Source organism: Heptranchias perlo, chromosome 18, assembly GCF_035084215.1.
Source record: "Heptranchias perlo isolate sHepPer1 chromosome 18, sHepPer1.hap1, whole genome shotgun sequence".
Taxonomy (NCBI): Eukaryota; Metazoa; Chordata; class Chondrichthyes; order Hexanchiformes; family Hexanchidae; genus Heptranchias; species Heptranchias perlo.
The window spans coordinates 21427261-21444800 of record NC_090342.1 but is presented as its reverse complement, the minus strand read 5'-3'; the positions used below and the strand labels follow the sequence as shown (position 1 = coordinate 21444800).

Genomic DNA, 17540 nt, shown 5'->3' with positions numbered 1-17540 from the left:
TTTTAGAAACCACCAAAAAATTGATAGAGAGGGAGAAAATAGAATAAACTAGCAAGAAATATGAAAACAGATTGTGAGAGCTTCTACAAGCTTGTAAAAAGCAAGAGAGTAGCGAAAGTAAACAATGGTCCTTTAGAGGCTGAGACAGGAGAAATTATAATGGGGAATAAGGAAATGGCAGAGACGTCAAACAGATATTTTGTATCTGTCTTCACAGCAGAAGACACAAAAAGCATATCAAAAATAGTGGGGAACCAAGGGGCTAATGAGAGTGAGGAACATAAAGTAGTTAATATTAGTAAAGAAAAAGTACTGGAGAAATTAATGGGACTAAAAGCCGACAAATCCCCTGGACCAGATGGCCTACATCCTAGGGTTCTAAAAGAGGTGGCTGCAGAGGTGGTGGATGCATTGGTTGTGATCTTCCAAAATTCCCTAGATTCTAGAATGGTCCCAGTGGATTGGAAGATAGCAAATGCAACACCACTATTCAAGAAAGGAGGGAGAGAAAACACAGGGAACTACAGGCCAGTTAGCCTGACGTCAGTCATCGGGAAAATGCTGGAATCTATTATTAAGGATGTAGTAACGAGGCACTTAGGAAATCATAATATGATTAGGCAGAGTCAACATGGGTTTTATGAAAGGGAAATCGTGTTTGACAAAGCTACTGAAGTTTTTTAAGGATGTAACTCGCAAGGTAGATAAAAGGGACCCAGTGGATGTAGTATATTTGGATTTTCAAAAGGCATTCGATAAGGTGCCATACAAAAGGTTGTTACACAAGATAAGGACTCATGGGGTTGGGGGTAATATATTAGCATGGATAGAGGATTGGTTAACAGACAGAAAACAGAGAGTAGGAATAAACGGGTCATTTTCAGATTGGCAGGCTGTAACTAATGGGGTGCCGCAAGGATCAGTGCTCGGGCCTCAGATATTTACAATCTATATTAAAGACTTAAACGAAGGGACGGAGTGTAAGTTTGCTAACGATACAAAGCTAGGTGGGAAAGTAAGCTGTGAGGAGGACACAAAGAGTCTGCAAAGGGATATAGACAGGTTAAGTTAGTGGGCAAGAAGATGGCAGTTGGAGTATAATGTGGGGAAATGTGAGGCTATTCACTTTGGAAGGAAGAATAGAAAAACGGAATATTTTTTAAATGGTGAGAAACTATTAAATGTTGGTGTTCAGAGGGATTTGGGTGTCCTGGTATAAGAAACACAGAAAGTTAACATGCAGGTACAGCAAGCAATTAGGAAGGCAAATGTCATGTTGGTCTTTACTGCTAGGGGGTTGGAGAACAAGAGTAAGGAAGTCTTGCTGTAATTGTTAAGAGCTTTGGTGAGACCACACCTAGAGTACTGTGTACAGTTTTGTTCTCTTTAACTAAGGAAGGATATACTTGCCTTAGAGGCGGTGCAACAAATCATAGAATCATAGAAAGATTACAGCATGGAAGGAGGCCATTCAGCCCATCGAGTCCGTGTCGGCTCTATGCAAGAGCAATCCAGTTAGTCCCACTCCCCCGCCCTTTCCCCATAGCCCTGCAAATTTTTTCTTTTGAAGTACTTATCCAGTTCCCTTTTGAAGGCCATGTTTGAATCTGCCTCTGCCACCCCTTCGGGCAGTGCATTCCAGATCCTAAACACTCGCTGTATAAAAATGTTTTTCCTCATGTCACCTATGGTTCTTTTGCCAATCACCTTAAATCTATGTCCTCTGGTCCTTGACCTTTCCGCCAATGGGAACAGTTCCTCTCTATCTATTCTGTCTAGACCCTTCATGATTTTGAATACCTCTATCAAATCTCCTCGCAACCATCTCTGTTCCAAGGAGAACAACCCCAGCTTCTCCAGTCTATCCATGTAACTAAAGTCCCTCATCCCTGGATGCATTCTACTAAGTCTCTTCTGCACCCTTTCTAAGGCCTTCACATCTTTCCTGAAGTGCGGTGCCCAGAACTGGACACAGTACTCCTGTTGCGGCCGAACCAGTGTTTTATAAAGTTTCACCATGAACGAAGGTTCACTAGATTGATTCCTGGGTTGAGAGGGTTGTCCTATGAGGAGAGATTGAGTAGATTGGGTCCATACTCTCTGGAGTTTAGAAGAATGAGAGGTGATCTCATTGAAATATAAGATTCTAAGAGGGCTTGACAGGGTAGATGCTGAGAGGATGTTTCCCCTGGCTGGAGAGTCTAGAACTAGGGGATATAGTCTTAGGATAAGGGGTCAGACATTTAGGACTGAGATGAGGAGGAATTTCTTCATTCAGAGGGTTGTGAATCTTTGGAAATCTCTACCCCGGACAGCTGTGAATGCTCGGTCGTTGAATATATTCAAGAATGAGATAGATAGATTTTTGGACTCTAAGGGAATCAAGGGATATGGGGATCGGGCGGGAAAGTGGAGTTGAGGTCAAAGAACAGCCATGATCTTATTGAATGGCAGAGCAGGCTCGAGGGGCCGTATGGCCAACTCCTACTCTATTTTTTATGTTCTTATGTTCTTATTTACACAGTGGTGATCCTTAGGATGAACAGTATTGTACATTGCAATGCTCACAGAATGAACAGTACATTTATACAATGGAATTCTACAGGATGACCTATGTATTAAATACAGCAATGTTCTATAGGATGAGTCGCACGTTACAGTGAAGTTATTAAATGAGCTATAAATTCATCATCATTGTTATAGCATGCTCCTTCAGAACATTGCTTGATAGATCAGCTGCAATGGTTGAGAGCCAGGTGTTTTTTGGCCTTCCAGGGAGGCGTTTCCCGGTCTTCGGGGGACAGGATCTGAGTGCCCTGGAGGTGTCATACCCATGCCCAAATAGCAGTAAATAACTTAGGGGAGGTAGGGCGGCCATCTTTCTGACCCGACTATTGGTGATATGGTTACACCAATGAAAGTGGCAGAAGCAGCGAAGATCTGCTTGCGAGACAGCCCAGGTCTTCAATGCATTCAGGAGAATTGGAGCGATGCAGGTATTTTACTGGCAAAGTTTAATTTGGAGTGGGGGATGCGGTGACCATATGTTCTTGTCCAAGTCCATCATTGCTTGGTGCATCAACAAAATTCTGCGTTGTCTTTCTGGGATGCTTCGACATGACCTATGAATCATTGATCCCAGATATGTAACTTGCTCTATGCATTCCACAGTCCCACCCACAATCTTGAAATGAAGCAGATGCAGGAAAAGCTACTGAGTGACTAGACTTTTGTTTCCTTCCGGTTGTCTTGCAAGCCTATGGGGCCGGCTTCCTCTGCAAAGATTTCAAGGGCCGAGACAAGAACAGGAATTATTTCTGCCAATAGGACAATGTCATCTGAAAAATCTAGGGCATGAAGAAATTGCCACCGCTAGAGGTGCCGATAGAGGTGTCATTCATCGAGCAATGACTGCTCCTTTCTAGAACCCAATCCATGACTGTATCAAAGGAATCTGGAGCAATGAGGCACTCTTGTCTAATGCCAGAGTTGTTTGGAAAAGGCAGACTCTCATCCCCTCTAATCCGCTCGTGTCTGAGTATAAGGCAGAAACCAATCATATGAGCTTCTCAGGGACTCCAGGGATGGAGAATATTTGCTAAAGGGCAGATCTATACACAAGGTCAAACACTGACACGAGATATAGCGGGCGATGATATTCTCACCTGGTCAGTGCAAACAGGTTGAGCATAAGTATCCAATCGACCATCGATTTGCCAGGTTTGAAGCTACTTTGCTCTTGTCTTCTCTTCTTATGAAGAGGTCCTAATCTACTGAGAAGTAAATGAGCAAACATCTTCCCTGTGCCAGAAAGAAGGATGATGCCCTGATAGTCACTGCACTCAGCTCTGCTTCCTTTGCCCTTATAGATCAGCAAGATAACCCCATGAAGCCAATTCTTAGGAATAATTTCAAATTCCCATACCCAAAGAGGCGGAGGTAGTCAATCACAGCATCCTCACCAGCTCTAAGAAGTTCTAGTGGTATATTACAGCAGCCTGGAGCCTTGCCCTGCTTCATACTTATAATGGGCTTTGTGACTTCCTCCCATGATGAAACAGACACTGAAATTCTTGGGTCATGTACTGCCATGGATGCCACCTGGGACAGCACTTCACAAGGAGGGCGGGTGGACAATTAAGTAGGGTGCTGAAGTATTCTCTCCATCACTCCAGCTGCGCATTCTGATCCGCCACAGGAATCAATCTAAGGCTTTGATAGGGGCAGAAATGTGAGGGGCCTTGATGTCTCACTCTTTTAAATGCTACAAATGCATCTCTGATTCTGTTACTTCAGAGAGCACCCTCAGCCTTGACTGTGATTTTATCAGCCCAGGCTCTTTAATCGTTCCTTATTGCTCGCCTTCTCTGTGAGTTAAGTTCTCTGTAGAGAGCCATGTTCCCTGAAAAGCAGGCAGAAAATACTCCACTCTAAGCAGCAAATTACACAAATTTTCTATGGAGACCAAGTGCTGTATTATAGTGAAAACTACATTTAATGACTTTAATTATATTTGTAAAATTTCAAAGATTGTTTTCAGATACAGTTTAATAATAGGGTATTGGACACATCTCAAATGGTGCTGAGAATTTTACAAAAATAACTCAAAGGTACTTACATGTATTGTCTTCAAACTCAATTATCATTGTGCTGGATAATTAATTAACACAGATGATGAATTTGCAATGACCCATCTCAGGTGCCTGATGGCAAATGTGCTTTTTGAAAAAGAAACAATAAGTGTGCTGTTTAGTATCTTTTATACATTACAAAAGGGCATTAATTTAATCAGGCAGATCCCTTAGGATAATTAACTCTGCCAGATATTTTCATTTTTAATGTAGGGTTGCTCCATTTATTAATGTAAAATCATCTCATTTATGTACTTTGTAACATGAGAGGAGACATGTTAAGCAGTGTATTAATGCAAAGGGACACTATTTTTAGTTTAATTCATATGATTGTAATCATGTTTGTCAGTTTTCAGAGCAGTGCTATGTTTTATTAGTCAATGTTATTTTGTTCTTTGCTTTGTAAAATGAACTCTTTGTAATGAAGATTTTTGTAAATTAAGGAAAAGGAAAAGCTCAAATAAATTTTCTTTGAACTCTTGGAATAAAAAGGGTTTTCTTGTGCACTAAAATAGAAAGCTTTCATTTACATAAAGCCCTGTGTACAAAAAGCGCAACGAATAATCAGTCTTTTCTAAACATTTTAACTCCAATTTTTCATCAGAGTAGAATTGTAAAGTTAGCAACAGTTTAATGGGGAATGTCTCCTAGAAGTGACTTTCAAGACATATTACCAGACCCGTAATAAGAGGAATCCCTAATGACATGAGTAACATAGATATCTCATCATCTTTCCAGCCATAAATCTGAAAATGTTAAGTAAAAATGAACATAACCACAATCATTTTGCATGGCAAGAGTTTGTGCCCAGTAGCTAATGTTTGCTGTAGCAGGAATTTGCCACTGTGACGAACATACCTTATTTCAATGAGTTGGTTAGTGGCTGCTCCAGGCATTGAGGGAGCCTCAGTTTGCAGCAGAAACGCCCCAACATGCTAACAATACCCATTTAACAGTATACGTTCTCATCTATGTGAACACAGTTACATTCTTGTTCAATGAGTATTTTTCCATCTTAAAAGTCCAATGATCTGTCCATCAAACTCAGTTAAAATTCCTCAACAATAGAACTTGTTTCTGAGTGGATAGAGATTTCGCCCCAAGTTTCTGCCCTCCCCTTCTGAGCATGCTTATCCTTGCAAGGCTGCAGATCCGCTGGTATCTGGCACCCTTTCATACCTCATTTAAGTGGTCATTCTTCATGGCAAGCTGAAAGCCCTAGATTTTGCTTTTCAGTGTTATTTCCTGCTGGAACTCGGGTGGGGCAGGCTTTGCTCACAAGTTACTCCTAGTGCTCACCCTGGAGTATTTTCCTGAGGTGGCCAGTTTAAATATTGTAGAGCAGGCTCTGAGTAGGCTCGGCAGCACTAGAGAGCTCTCCCCTGTCATTGGGTAGGCTCCAGGCACCTGCAGCAACACAACATGGCCAGCTACCTCTGGGGCAGCTGAAGAAGTGTGCAAAATCTTTTAAAACTTTTAACTTGGCATGCTTGTAGGTCATTTAAAATTTAAAACCCTTTTCACCTTCTTAGCAATGCTGGAGACTGCAACAAAACAGTGGCCCCGATATTTACGGGGAGGCGGGGAGGGAGCGGGGGGAGGGAGATCACGGGCCATAAGGGACATGAGATGGGGGTGTGTGAGGGGCCAGAGAAGATAGCAGGCCATGAGGAACGGTGGCACTGAGGGGAGGAGGGTGTTGGGCTGGAGAAGATCGCTGACTGTGAGGGACATCAGAGGAGGGGGAGGGGATGGGGGTGGGGGGCCAGAGAAGATCGCTGGCCGTGAGGAACGTGGGGATGGGGGGAAGTGGAGAAGATCGCTCCTCCTAGCCCACAAGCAGCGCTGTAAAGGCACTACCTGATGGAACCGGCCTTTCTCACCTCCCTTCTGCCGGGTTTTCCGAGCCCTGGGAAAACCCAGCCCGCAGCAGTTAAATCTGAAAGTCTGTAAAAATCTGAGGCACGCAGCCTCATTAAAATATTTAAATGATGGTCCTGCCTCTGGAGAGCAGGTTAGTCGCCCATCCCCAAACCGTCTGTTAAAACCAAAAGTTGGAGGCGGGTTGGGGTCGGGTTTCCAATTTTTGAAATTTTAACCCTCCTTGCCCCTCTCTCACCCGTCCTGGGGGGTTAAAATTCCTTCCAGTGTTGCTAAGGCATGAATGAAGGAAAATACCTTGGAAGCATAATTTTTTATGAAAGGTGTATGTGAATACACCTGCCCAAGAATAGCTGGGTGTATTCAATGTTCACCGTCACTTCTGGAATAAAACCATCTGGAACAACCATCAGTAAAGGGGAGAGAAACCTAGGAGAGAAATCTAACCCAGTGACTGTTGGCAGATTATTCTCACAAAGGGAGCATTACAGCTGAGTCCTGTCTTCACTTGACATTCATATACATGCATTTTCTCAGAGAAATCTTTCAACAGCAGTCAGGAAAGAGAACCCTGGGTAATATTTGTCCTCCCTAACCTAAGAGCATGAGTCAAAATTGTGGCATTTTGCCCACAGTAACAATCAACATATTAGCAAGAGCAAAATACTGCGGGTGCTGGAGATCTGAAATAAAAACAGAAAATGCTGGAAAAGCTCAGCAAGTCAGGCATCATCTGTGGAGAAAGAAACAGAGTTAACATTTCAGGTTGAAGATCTTTCAAACACACCTTCCCCTCCCCTCCCCTTTCAGCATTCCGAAGGGACTGCTCCCTCCGCGACACCCTGGTCCACTGTTCCATCACCCCCGACACCCACTCTCCTCCCCACGGCACCTTCCTACGCGAGCGCAGGAGATGCAACACCTGCCCCTTCACCTCCTCCCCACCATCCAGGGCCCCAAACACTCCTTCCAGGTGAAACAGTGGTTTACTTGTACTTCTTTCAATTTAGTATACTGTATTCACTGCTCACAATGCAGTCTCCTCTACATTGGGGATCGCTTTGCTGAACACCTCCTCTCTGTCCGCAAGCGTGACCCTGACTTGTCGGTCGCTTGCCATTTTAATTCCCCATCCCACTCCCACTCTGACCCCTCTGCCCTCGGCCTCTTACACTGTTCCAATGAAGCTCGAAGAACAGCACCTCATCTTTCGTTTAGGCACTTTACAACCTTCTGGACTCAACATTGATTTCAATAACTTCAAATCATAACCACTGCTCCCATTTTTTCTGACAGCAGGTGCTGGTAATGGTTCTGCTGTTGCCATTTACAGCTACTCTAGGCCGATCTTTTGTTTCTTAACTTGTCCCATTACCACCCTCCTTGCCTTGCACAATCATCCCTTTTGTCATTTAATCACTCTTGCCCTCTACCCTATCACAGACCTTCCCTTTAGTTCTTTCCTCCCCTCCCCTCCCTCCCTGCCCCTTTCCCTGGCTCTGTACTTGCTTAAAAATTTTAACATCTTCCAGTTCTGACAACAGGTCTTTGACCTGAAACGTTAACTCTGTTTCTTTCTCCACAGATGCTGCCTGACTTGCTGAGCTTTTCCAGCATTTTCTGTTTTTAGATCATATTAGCAAGAACAGTCTACAGATTATATATCTGTAATATATTAAAACATCTTATATCTGCAGGCACTTCCTGAGAATAAAATCTTACTTCTACATGTCACATTTTTGTTACACTTTTGAATCAACTTTTCCTGTTTTAAATTCCTATGTCCACATTTGTAATGAAAACTGCCTATGTAAACCTGTCACACTGTAATTACATCCTCCCACCAGTGGTGGCACAGTAATGCCTCAGTTTTGCATTTTCCAGCTCCTCAGCCTGAACTGCAGATAAACTCCTACACTCCAACCAGCTCTACTTCTCAAATTGTGCTAAGTTTTGCCATTTGACTATAAGTAGTAATATAAATCAAAGGATTACATAAAAATAAGGACAGAATGTATGACTTTAAAATGGGTTCTGCATTATGTCTGCACCCTCTGTTCCAATTATCTCCAGTCCTCTAACCCCCCCTTCACCTGAACACTACACTTGGTCTTGTATCGCCATGGGAGATTGACTAGTATATAGGGGACTAAATATCTGCAGCCCTTCTGCCACACTCCAGCTGTAACTTTGCCAGAAGAGCCGTGAATTAGGCCGAGACTCTGGTTTGCCAGGTCCCAGCCTTCTCCAGCAGTTTCCACAGAGGCTGACTCAAGGCAGCAACCTCACTTGCCCCAAACAAGGCCCGTAATGTAGGAGGGTGCAAGGCCGGAGGCAGGGACTGCTTATTCCTGGCATGGTGGGACATCTGCGGGTCGTTACATCAAGATAAAGTTGGTGTACTGGCCTGTCGATCAGGAGAAGTGGGACCATTTTGGGGGACACAGTCTAGGACATGGCCTGAACCCTCAGAATTTTTGTAATTTAAAAGTTTTTCTCAGCCCCCTTATAGTGCAACATATTTCGGGAGGTGGGAGGGGGGAAGAGAACTTGGCTTCCCCTCAGCACCAGTGCACTCTGCCACACTTTGCAGCCTCTTGGGGCAGACGGGCCTTCGAGAGGGACCCCTCGTGGCACAGGTGCCCACCAGGAACATTTAAATTAGGTCACCTGTGAGCAGATCCCGACCATTACACCGGTATCAAAGGCCCATGGAATTTTGGGCCCTTCATTTTTCTTGCACCTAGCACACATCCATCAACCCACACACTAGATGTCACATGTTGTTACAGATGCTAAAAAATCTTTAAAAAAAAGATAGTCAGCTACTGATCTTGGAGTCTGAAATTTATAAGCTGTTACAACTGCCCTTTGATCGACCTCAGCTACAATTACCTTGAATTACCTACTTACTTAGAGCAGTGATCTTAAAGGCACAAGCCAGGTTAGCAGCTAATCATCACATGTTCAGACCGAAGACTACCCATGAGTAATGCTGCTGGAGATCCACTAGTATAAATTTATCTTTATGCTCTACTTTGAGCACTGTAATTTTGCCTCTGTGTGTTTAGCGAACTGTTGTGTTTTACCAAGGTTAGAGCAAAGCAGGTGCTTTCTTTCCATACATGGTTTCAGTAATTTAATGCAGGAATATCATGTTTCTTTTTGTGTGGAGCCACTGCAGGACTAAAATAGATGACATACCACGCACCACTGAGAGAATGCTTACACTGACAGAAACAGCACGAGTGTATTTTGTACAGAAGCACATATTGTTGTCGGGGAGGGGGTGGAGGGAGGTGTTTATTTCATCATATGCTTACGGCTCAATATACAGCTTTAAATTTAGCAGACTTGTCAAGGGCCGACAATGACTAGAAATCTATGTTTACAGGGCAGAGGACTGAACACAATCCTTTAACCTGAGGAATCTTTGCAGTGCTGTGAAACCAGCAGCATGGATATGCTTATGTTTTAGATGTGTAAAGGTAACATCCTGCCACAAGCTTCCTGCCACTGAAAACTACATGGCCTCACACAAATCCATACCATATTTTATATTGCTCTTATCCAGCAGACTTAATGCCAATTTTTTTATTGAAGTTGGGGGTGGGGATGTAATAGCCAGGAGTCTATAACAAGCTACCATACTCTCATAAGGTTGCCAATTTAGTGTTAATTCTCTTGAATTATATGCAGCTTTACATTATGGACTTATGCTATATGACCTTCAGGTGTAGGAATTGTAAGGCGCCACTGCCTGTATGCAACCTCACTGGTCCAAGTGCAGGACTTGGAATCAGGGCTACAATAACATAGCTCTATCTTCAACCCATGCTTGTGTCCAGTGAGGCTCCATGTTGGCAGTGGAGCCTCAAATTTCCTACCCTTTAAAACCAGCAGGAAAGGGAAACTTTAATCCCATCAGTCATAGCTGGATTCTAACTCATAGCACAGAGATGGGAAGACGATGCTAACTCACTGCACCACCCTATTCATTATTTTAATATTTCTATCAATCAGCGAGCTTTATATTATTTAAATAAAAACACGATATAGGTTGTGAAGGGATGCAAAGCAACCTCAGTCTATGCTGCACTTTGATTTAATCCAAATTGACCCAAGTCCATCAAAGCTGAAAACAGTGGGTAAATTCCATGCTCTCAGTGGGCAGTCATCCTCAAAGGGAGATTGGAGCCAAAAATCCATGATCCCATTTCACCACTGTAACTATGTGACAAGGTGCCTGAGCTCGCCAGAGGGCCAATTTGACTAGGGCCATAGCTTCAGTATTGGATTGTGCCAGGGCATGAACCAGCCTGGAGCAACAACAACAATAATTGGCATCCGGGGATGCATGGTATCTATTCCAGGGCACTAAGAGAGATTAGGGCTGAAATTTGTCAAATGCGAATAATCATCACAATGGAGTCCCTGAATGTTTGGAGGTACCACTAGACTGGAAACAAGTTAATATAATATCTGCATTAAAGAAAGGAGACAATTCTGATTCACGTTACGGCAGGCACATGAGTCCAACAGCAATATCTGGGAAAATAATGGAATCATAGAATCATAGAATGATACAGCACAGAAGGAGGCCGTTTGGCCCATTGTGCTGGCTCTTTGGAAGAGCTATCCAATTAGTCCCACTCCCCTGCTCTTTCCCCTTGGCCTTCAAGTATTTATCCAATTCCATTTTGAAAGTTACTATTGAATCTGCTTCCACCACCCTTTCAGGCAGTGCATTCCAGATCATAACAACTCGCTGCGTAAATTTTTTTTTCCATGTCACCTCTGGTTCTTTTGCCAATTACCTTAAATCTGTGTCCTCTGGTTACCGACCCTTCTGCCATTGGAAACAGTTTCTCCTTATTTACTCTATCAATACCATTCATGATTTTGAACACCTCTATCAATTCTCCTCTTAACCTCCTATGCTCTAAAGAGAACAACCCCAGCTTCTCCAGTCTCTCCACATAACTGAAGTCCCTCAACCCTGGTACCATTCTAGTAAATGTCTTCTGCACCCTCTCCGAGACTTTGACATCCTTCCTAAAGTGTGGTGCCCAGAATTGGACACAATACCCCAGCTGGGCCTAACCAGTGTTTTATAAAGGTTTAGCGTAACTTCCTTACTTTTGCACTCTTATGCCTCTATTTATAAAGCCAAGGGTCCCGTGTGCTTTTTTAACAGCCTTCTCAACTTGTCCTGCCACCTTCAAAGATTTAAGTACATACACCCCCAGGTCCCTCTGTTCCTGCACCCCCTTTAAAATTGTACCATTTAGCTTAAATTGCCTCTCCTCATTCTTCCTACCAAAATGTATCACTTCACACTTCTCTGTGTTAAATTTCATCTGCCGTGTGCCTGCGCATTTCACCAATCTGTCTACAACCTCCAGAAGTCTATCACCATCCTCCTCATTGTTTACTACATTTCCAAGTTTTGTGTCATCTGCAAACTTGGAAATTATATCCTGTATACCCAATATTATACAAAATTAATATATATCAAAAAAGAGCAGTGGTCCTAATAGTGACCCCTGGGGAACACCACTGTCTACCTCCCTCCAGTCTGTAAAACAGCCATTCACCACAACTGTCTGCTTTCTGTCCCTTAGCCAATTTCGTATCTACGTTGCCACTGTCCCTTTAATCCCATGGACTTCAATTTTCAGGAGCAAATTTGAGGGCTACCTGTATGAGAATAATTTTGTAAAAAGCAGCCAACATGGCTTTAGAACAGCAAGATTCTGTCTAACAAACCTCCTTGATTTTATGGAGGAAGTGACATCACAAATGGCAGTGGAAAGCCATATAACATGGTGTACTTCGATCTCCAAAAAGCCTTTGATAAAGTTCTTCGTGAAAGGCTGCTACTGAAACTGAAAGCAATGGGAATTCAAGATTAAACGTAGGTGTGGGTAAGGGATTGGCTAAAGCAAATAAATTAATAAGTACTTGATAGGATGGGAGGCCGGGGGGGAAGGACTGAGTGGAATGTTCAGGGATCGGCACTGAGAGTTCGATTGTTCCTAATCTACATTAATGATTTGGATTCAGAAACCCAATGCAAACTGGTCAAATTTGCAAACAATGCTAGAGATGGGCAGTTGAGTCAAAGGCAGAGGCCAGGGACATAGAAAGGGAATTGGATAAAATCTGAAAATGGACAGATTAGAGATAGATGAAATTCAATACAGACAATTACAAGGTATTACACATTGGAAGGAAAAATAGATGCCACAAATACACTGTGGGTGGTGTAGAAACAGGTAAAAGTGAAATGGGAAGATATCTGTGTGTGATCGGAGTTTTGGCACTTAACAGGTCAAATAATTGTGGAACAACAATAAACGAAGCAAACAGAATGCTTAATTATATTACTAAGTCAATTGTGTACAAGTCAGAAGCTATCATGCTAAAACTGAACAGTGTCCTGGTCAGATTCACCTTGAATAATGTGTTCAGTTGCCGTCACCAAGATATTGAAGAAGAAACATTTGAATCATGGAGACTAGAGAAAGTGGGGCTCCTGAGCCTTGAAAGAATCAGCTGACAGGTGACTTTATGAAAGTATATAAGCATAGATATGGTTTAACTGAAACATTACTTCAATAAATGCCAGGATAATAGAACAAGAGGGCATAGGTTAAAACTGGTGAAAGGAAAATTCACAACAGGTATCAGGAAGCACTTCATCCAAATAGTGATCAACATATGGAACGGTTTTTCAGTGGAGACATTTACATGGCATGTTGGGGAGAAGTGAGTTTTCTTTATTCTGGATGGATGAGTATAAATTGGACCAAACGGCTTCCCTCATCTGTTTCTATGATATTGTGGTGTAAAATGCTCAATTCAGAGTGTGAAGATGGCAAAAAGTTAATTAAATATAGGCCCACAAATAAACACCCATTAACTAGCACAAAATGAATTATGATACACCCTGATTTAATTTGCATTAAAGCAATATTTTTGCTAAATCATATCTTTGTTTTACATATTTTCAGTGAATAAATAACATTTTTACAATCCTGCCTACCTTGGCCAAACTTCTGTGTTCAAATGATTAGGTAGTGGTACTGGAGTATGCCTTGGATCAAAATAAATGTGAAAACAGTTTTGAATTAGTGCAGAAGCTTGTAATCATCAGAACTTTTCCACAGGACTGAAACGCTGCAAGTTTCAAAAATAAACGTTTATTACATATTTCTATTGGCCAAATGCACTGCATTGAGGGCCAGTAATTGCAGTTCTATCTACATTGTGGTTCTCTGCCATTAGTAGATTCTTAATATGGTTTGTCTTGTATTCATTACACAAAAGATCAAGCAATCTAGCCTGAATTTCACTTGCATATTTTGTCACATTTAAAGCAAAGGAAGTAAAAGCAAAGTGTTGTTTAATGTACTAAGGAGGGGCACTTGCACAAAATGTACTGTCCCATAAATACTTGAGTATAATAAAGCAAGAGAAACTTCAAAATGCAGTGTTGGCAAGATCTTCATTACAGGTTGCCAGTAGCCAGACGTAATTTCCTGTCTGCAGAAATAAATATTTACAAGGAAAAAATTGTGGATGAAGAAGTGGGATGGCAGTCCAGCTGTAGCAACATTGGTGCATGTCATTTTTAATAGAAACATGTGCCACACAAAGTTACAGCTTCAAAACTGTTCACATTCCACTCATTTAAATCTTGACGGGTGTCTTGTGCAGTCGGTAGCTGATCTTGGTGTAAGTAGTTGTTTGTTTTCTTTTTCCAAAATTCAGATGTCAGGACCTCTTGGTGTTTGCTGTAAATGTATTTATTTTCTCCATGCCCTATCGCAGCACCATATTTTAGCAGCTATCTCTTTAAAGAGGTGGTGTAGGCATCAGTATCCCTGTTGAAAATTAAATAATTAATCAACTTTAATTTCCTTTTTGTTTTCCTTCTAGCTATTTCTTTTTATTTTAATATTTTTTGTTTAAATTGTGAGTGCTATTGACATCACTAAGATGACTGCGTGAGTGAGATAAGTACAGTCATTAAAAGAATTCTCAACGGTATGATGTTTCCAAGGCTAGTTGCAGAAACATTGACCCCGATATTTACGGGTAGGCAGGGAGTGTGTGGTTGAGGCCAAAGATCAAGGCAAGGCCGGGAATGCGGCGGTCCTACCGAACTTAACGGCAGGACCTCACTGACATTTTTTAGTTCCATTTCCCACCCGGCCAAATTTACAGCCTGGCCGGCAGATGGGATGGAACACCAGTGGCAGGAGGCTGAAACCTTGGGGTTGATCCTCGGCAATTGGGAGGCCATAGAGGCCCGTGTTCGGGGCTGGAGGGAGAGGCCCGCGATCGGGCTGCCGGGGGGGGGGGGGGCGGAGAGTGGGGAGGCCCACAATCGGGAGGAGGGAGATGCCAGCAATCGGGAGGTCATAGAGACCCGTGATCGGAGCTGGGGGGGGGAAGGGTGGAGAGGCCCATAATCAGGTGGGGGGAGAGGCCAGCAATTGGGAGGTTGGAGATAGTGCTGAAAGAGGCATTTACCTTGTGGAGCCGGTAGCTCCCGTCTCTCTCACTGCCGAGTTTCTCAACCTCTGGGAAACCCGTGCAGCAACAGATAAATCAGGCTTCCAATTGCACTGTGGGAGCCTGATTTACATATGGTAATTAAGTGTCCCGCCTCTCCACAGCTGGACACTCAAACACCCCAATATCCGCCGGCTTAAAAAAGATGGCGGGTGCATGCACGGCGGGTTGGGGTCATGTTCCCCGTATTTAACTTTTTAACCCCCGACCGTCTCCCGCCAATCGTGGTGGGGGTTAATATCGAGGCCACTATATTTTGTTGCTAAACGTTGGTCTCTAACGTCTCCTGTTTATTGAACGTGATGACCAGTGGGGTGCTGGCAGCTGATGACAAGAAGCAAGAAACTCGGGTCCTATGTTCAGACTTGCAGTTATGAGGGCACTTTGGGCAATATCTGCATGTTAACTGCACTAAATTTTATGATGTGATAGAGCATTTAGATTTATTTGCTAACAAACCCCAAAGATTATAACTTTAATCAACGTAGTGGTAAAACTTATAAGAGCCAAAAGGATTAATGAACAAAATACTGGAATTCCACCTCACTTCCGGTGAAGATATGGTGGCAGAGCAGGAGAAGTTCTTCTGTATATATATATATATATACATAAGCAGGTATGTAACAAGAAACTCCTTTCAATCCATCAAGTCCATTCCTCCTGACGGATTGTGCACAATTTGCACTGTCCCTAATTTAATCTCTCGAGAGGTGAATAAGCAACTTCTTAAGACGAGAAATAGCTGAGATTTCTCCCCATACCCCAAAGATATTCGAGTGAAAATTCAAGGCAATTAACCTAACATTACAAATGACATAATTCAACCCTGACCATGTGTTCCACATAGAGAATGGGGAATCGTTGAAACAATAAAAGGTGCAATTGAATCTTCAGATGGAGTTAACATCCTGTCAGTTTTATGCCATTACTAATATCATGCTTCACGTATATGCTTGGAGAGGGAAAGAACTCCACTGTTTGCTATGTTTAGCTGTGTTTACGATTTCACTGTGAACAGCAAAAATCTTCATCCATGATGTCTGAAAATGACAAATTATGTGGTAATTCAAATTAGTCATCATTTATCATTGTCTTTTTTTACACATGTAAATGGGCCAGATAAGCAAAAAATCTGATTTTGCTGATTAGATCATTCTAGTTAACAAATTAGGCACATTTAACAGCTTAATTATTACATTTCCAGTGACACTCAAACTTTAATTACAGGATTGGCTAAGTTAGTTGGCATGCTTTGCATAAAATAAAAAACTAAATAATGTGGCTACTTGGAAACCTAATAGCACTTCTTATACCATGTATCACAGTATTATAAGTAAGAATGAGAAAAGGTCATAGAGTTATACAGTACGGATAGAGGCCCTTCGGCCCATCGTGTCCGCGCCGGCCATCAAGCCCAGTCTAATCTAATCCCATATTCCAGCATTTGGTCCGTAGCCTTGTATGCTATGGCATTTCAAGTGCTCATCCAAATGCTTCTTGAATGTTGTGAGGGTTCCTGCCTCCACAACCCTCTCAGGCAGTGAGTTCCAGACTCCAACCACCCTCTGGGTGAAAAAGTTCTTTCTCAAATCCCCTCTAAACCTCCCGCCTTTTACCTTGAATCTATGCCCCCTTGTTATAGAACCCTCAACGAAGGGAAAAAGCTCCTGAGTATCCATCCTATCTATGCCCCTCATAATTTTGTACACCTCAATCATGTCCCCCCTCAGCCTCCTCTGCTCCAAGGAAAACAAACCCAATCTTCCCAGTCTCTCTTCATAGCTGAAGCGCTCCAGCCCTGGTAACATCCTGGTGAATCTCCTCTGCACCCTCTCCAAAGCGATCACATCCTTCCTGTAGTGCGGCGACCAGAACTGCACACAGTACTCCAGCTGTGGCCTAACCAGTGTTTTATACAGCTCCATCATAACCTCCTTGCTCTTATATTCTATGCCTCGGCTAATAAAGGCAAGTATCCCATATGCCTTCTTTACCACCTTATCTACCTGTTCTGCCGCCTTCAGGGATCTGTGAACTTGCACACCAAGATCCCTCTGACCCTCTGTCTTGCCTAGGGTCCTCCCATTCATTGTGTATTCCCTTGCCTTGTTAGTCCCTCCAAAGTGCATCACCTCGCACTTTTCCGGGTTAAATTCCATTTGCCACTGTTCCGCCCATCTGACCAACCCATCTATATCGTCCTGCAGACTGAGGCTATCCTCCTCGCTATTTACCACCCTACCAATTTTTGTATCGTCAGCGAACTTACTGATCATACCTTTTACATTCATATCCAAGTCGTTAATGTAGACCACAAACAGCAAGGGCCCAGCACAGATCCCTGTGGTACCCCACTGGCCACAGGCTTCCAGTCACAAAAACAACCTTCGACCATCACCCTCTGCCTTCTGCCACTAAGCCAGTTTTGTATCCAAAGTGCCAAGG

At 42.9% G+C, this 17540-nt stretch overlaps 2 long non-coding RNA genes across 2 annotated transcripts in view; one reads left to right on the top strand and one right to left on the bottom strand.

The window, feature by feature from the left end:
• Positions 1–13452: 13452 nt before the first annotated feature.
• On the bottom strand, positions 13453–15165 carry LOC137334655 (uncharacterized). Its single transcript, XR_010966197.1, has 2 exons — positions 15054–15165; positions 13453–14401 (listed from the first exon to the last, which is right to left on the bottom strand). It is a non-coding gene; the product is annotated as an uncharacterized lncRNA (long non-coding RNA).
• LOC137334656 (uncharacterized) overlaps positions 14090–17540 on the top strand; it is a 58858-nt gene continuing 55407 nt past the window's right edge. Inside the window, exon 1 of the long non-coding RNA XR_010966198.1 lies at positions 14090–14252. This is a non-coding gene — a long non-coding RNA (uncharacterized lncRNA). The remainder of the gene's footprint in view (positions 14253–17540) is intronic.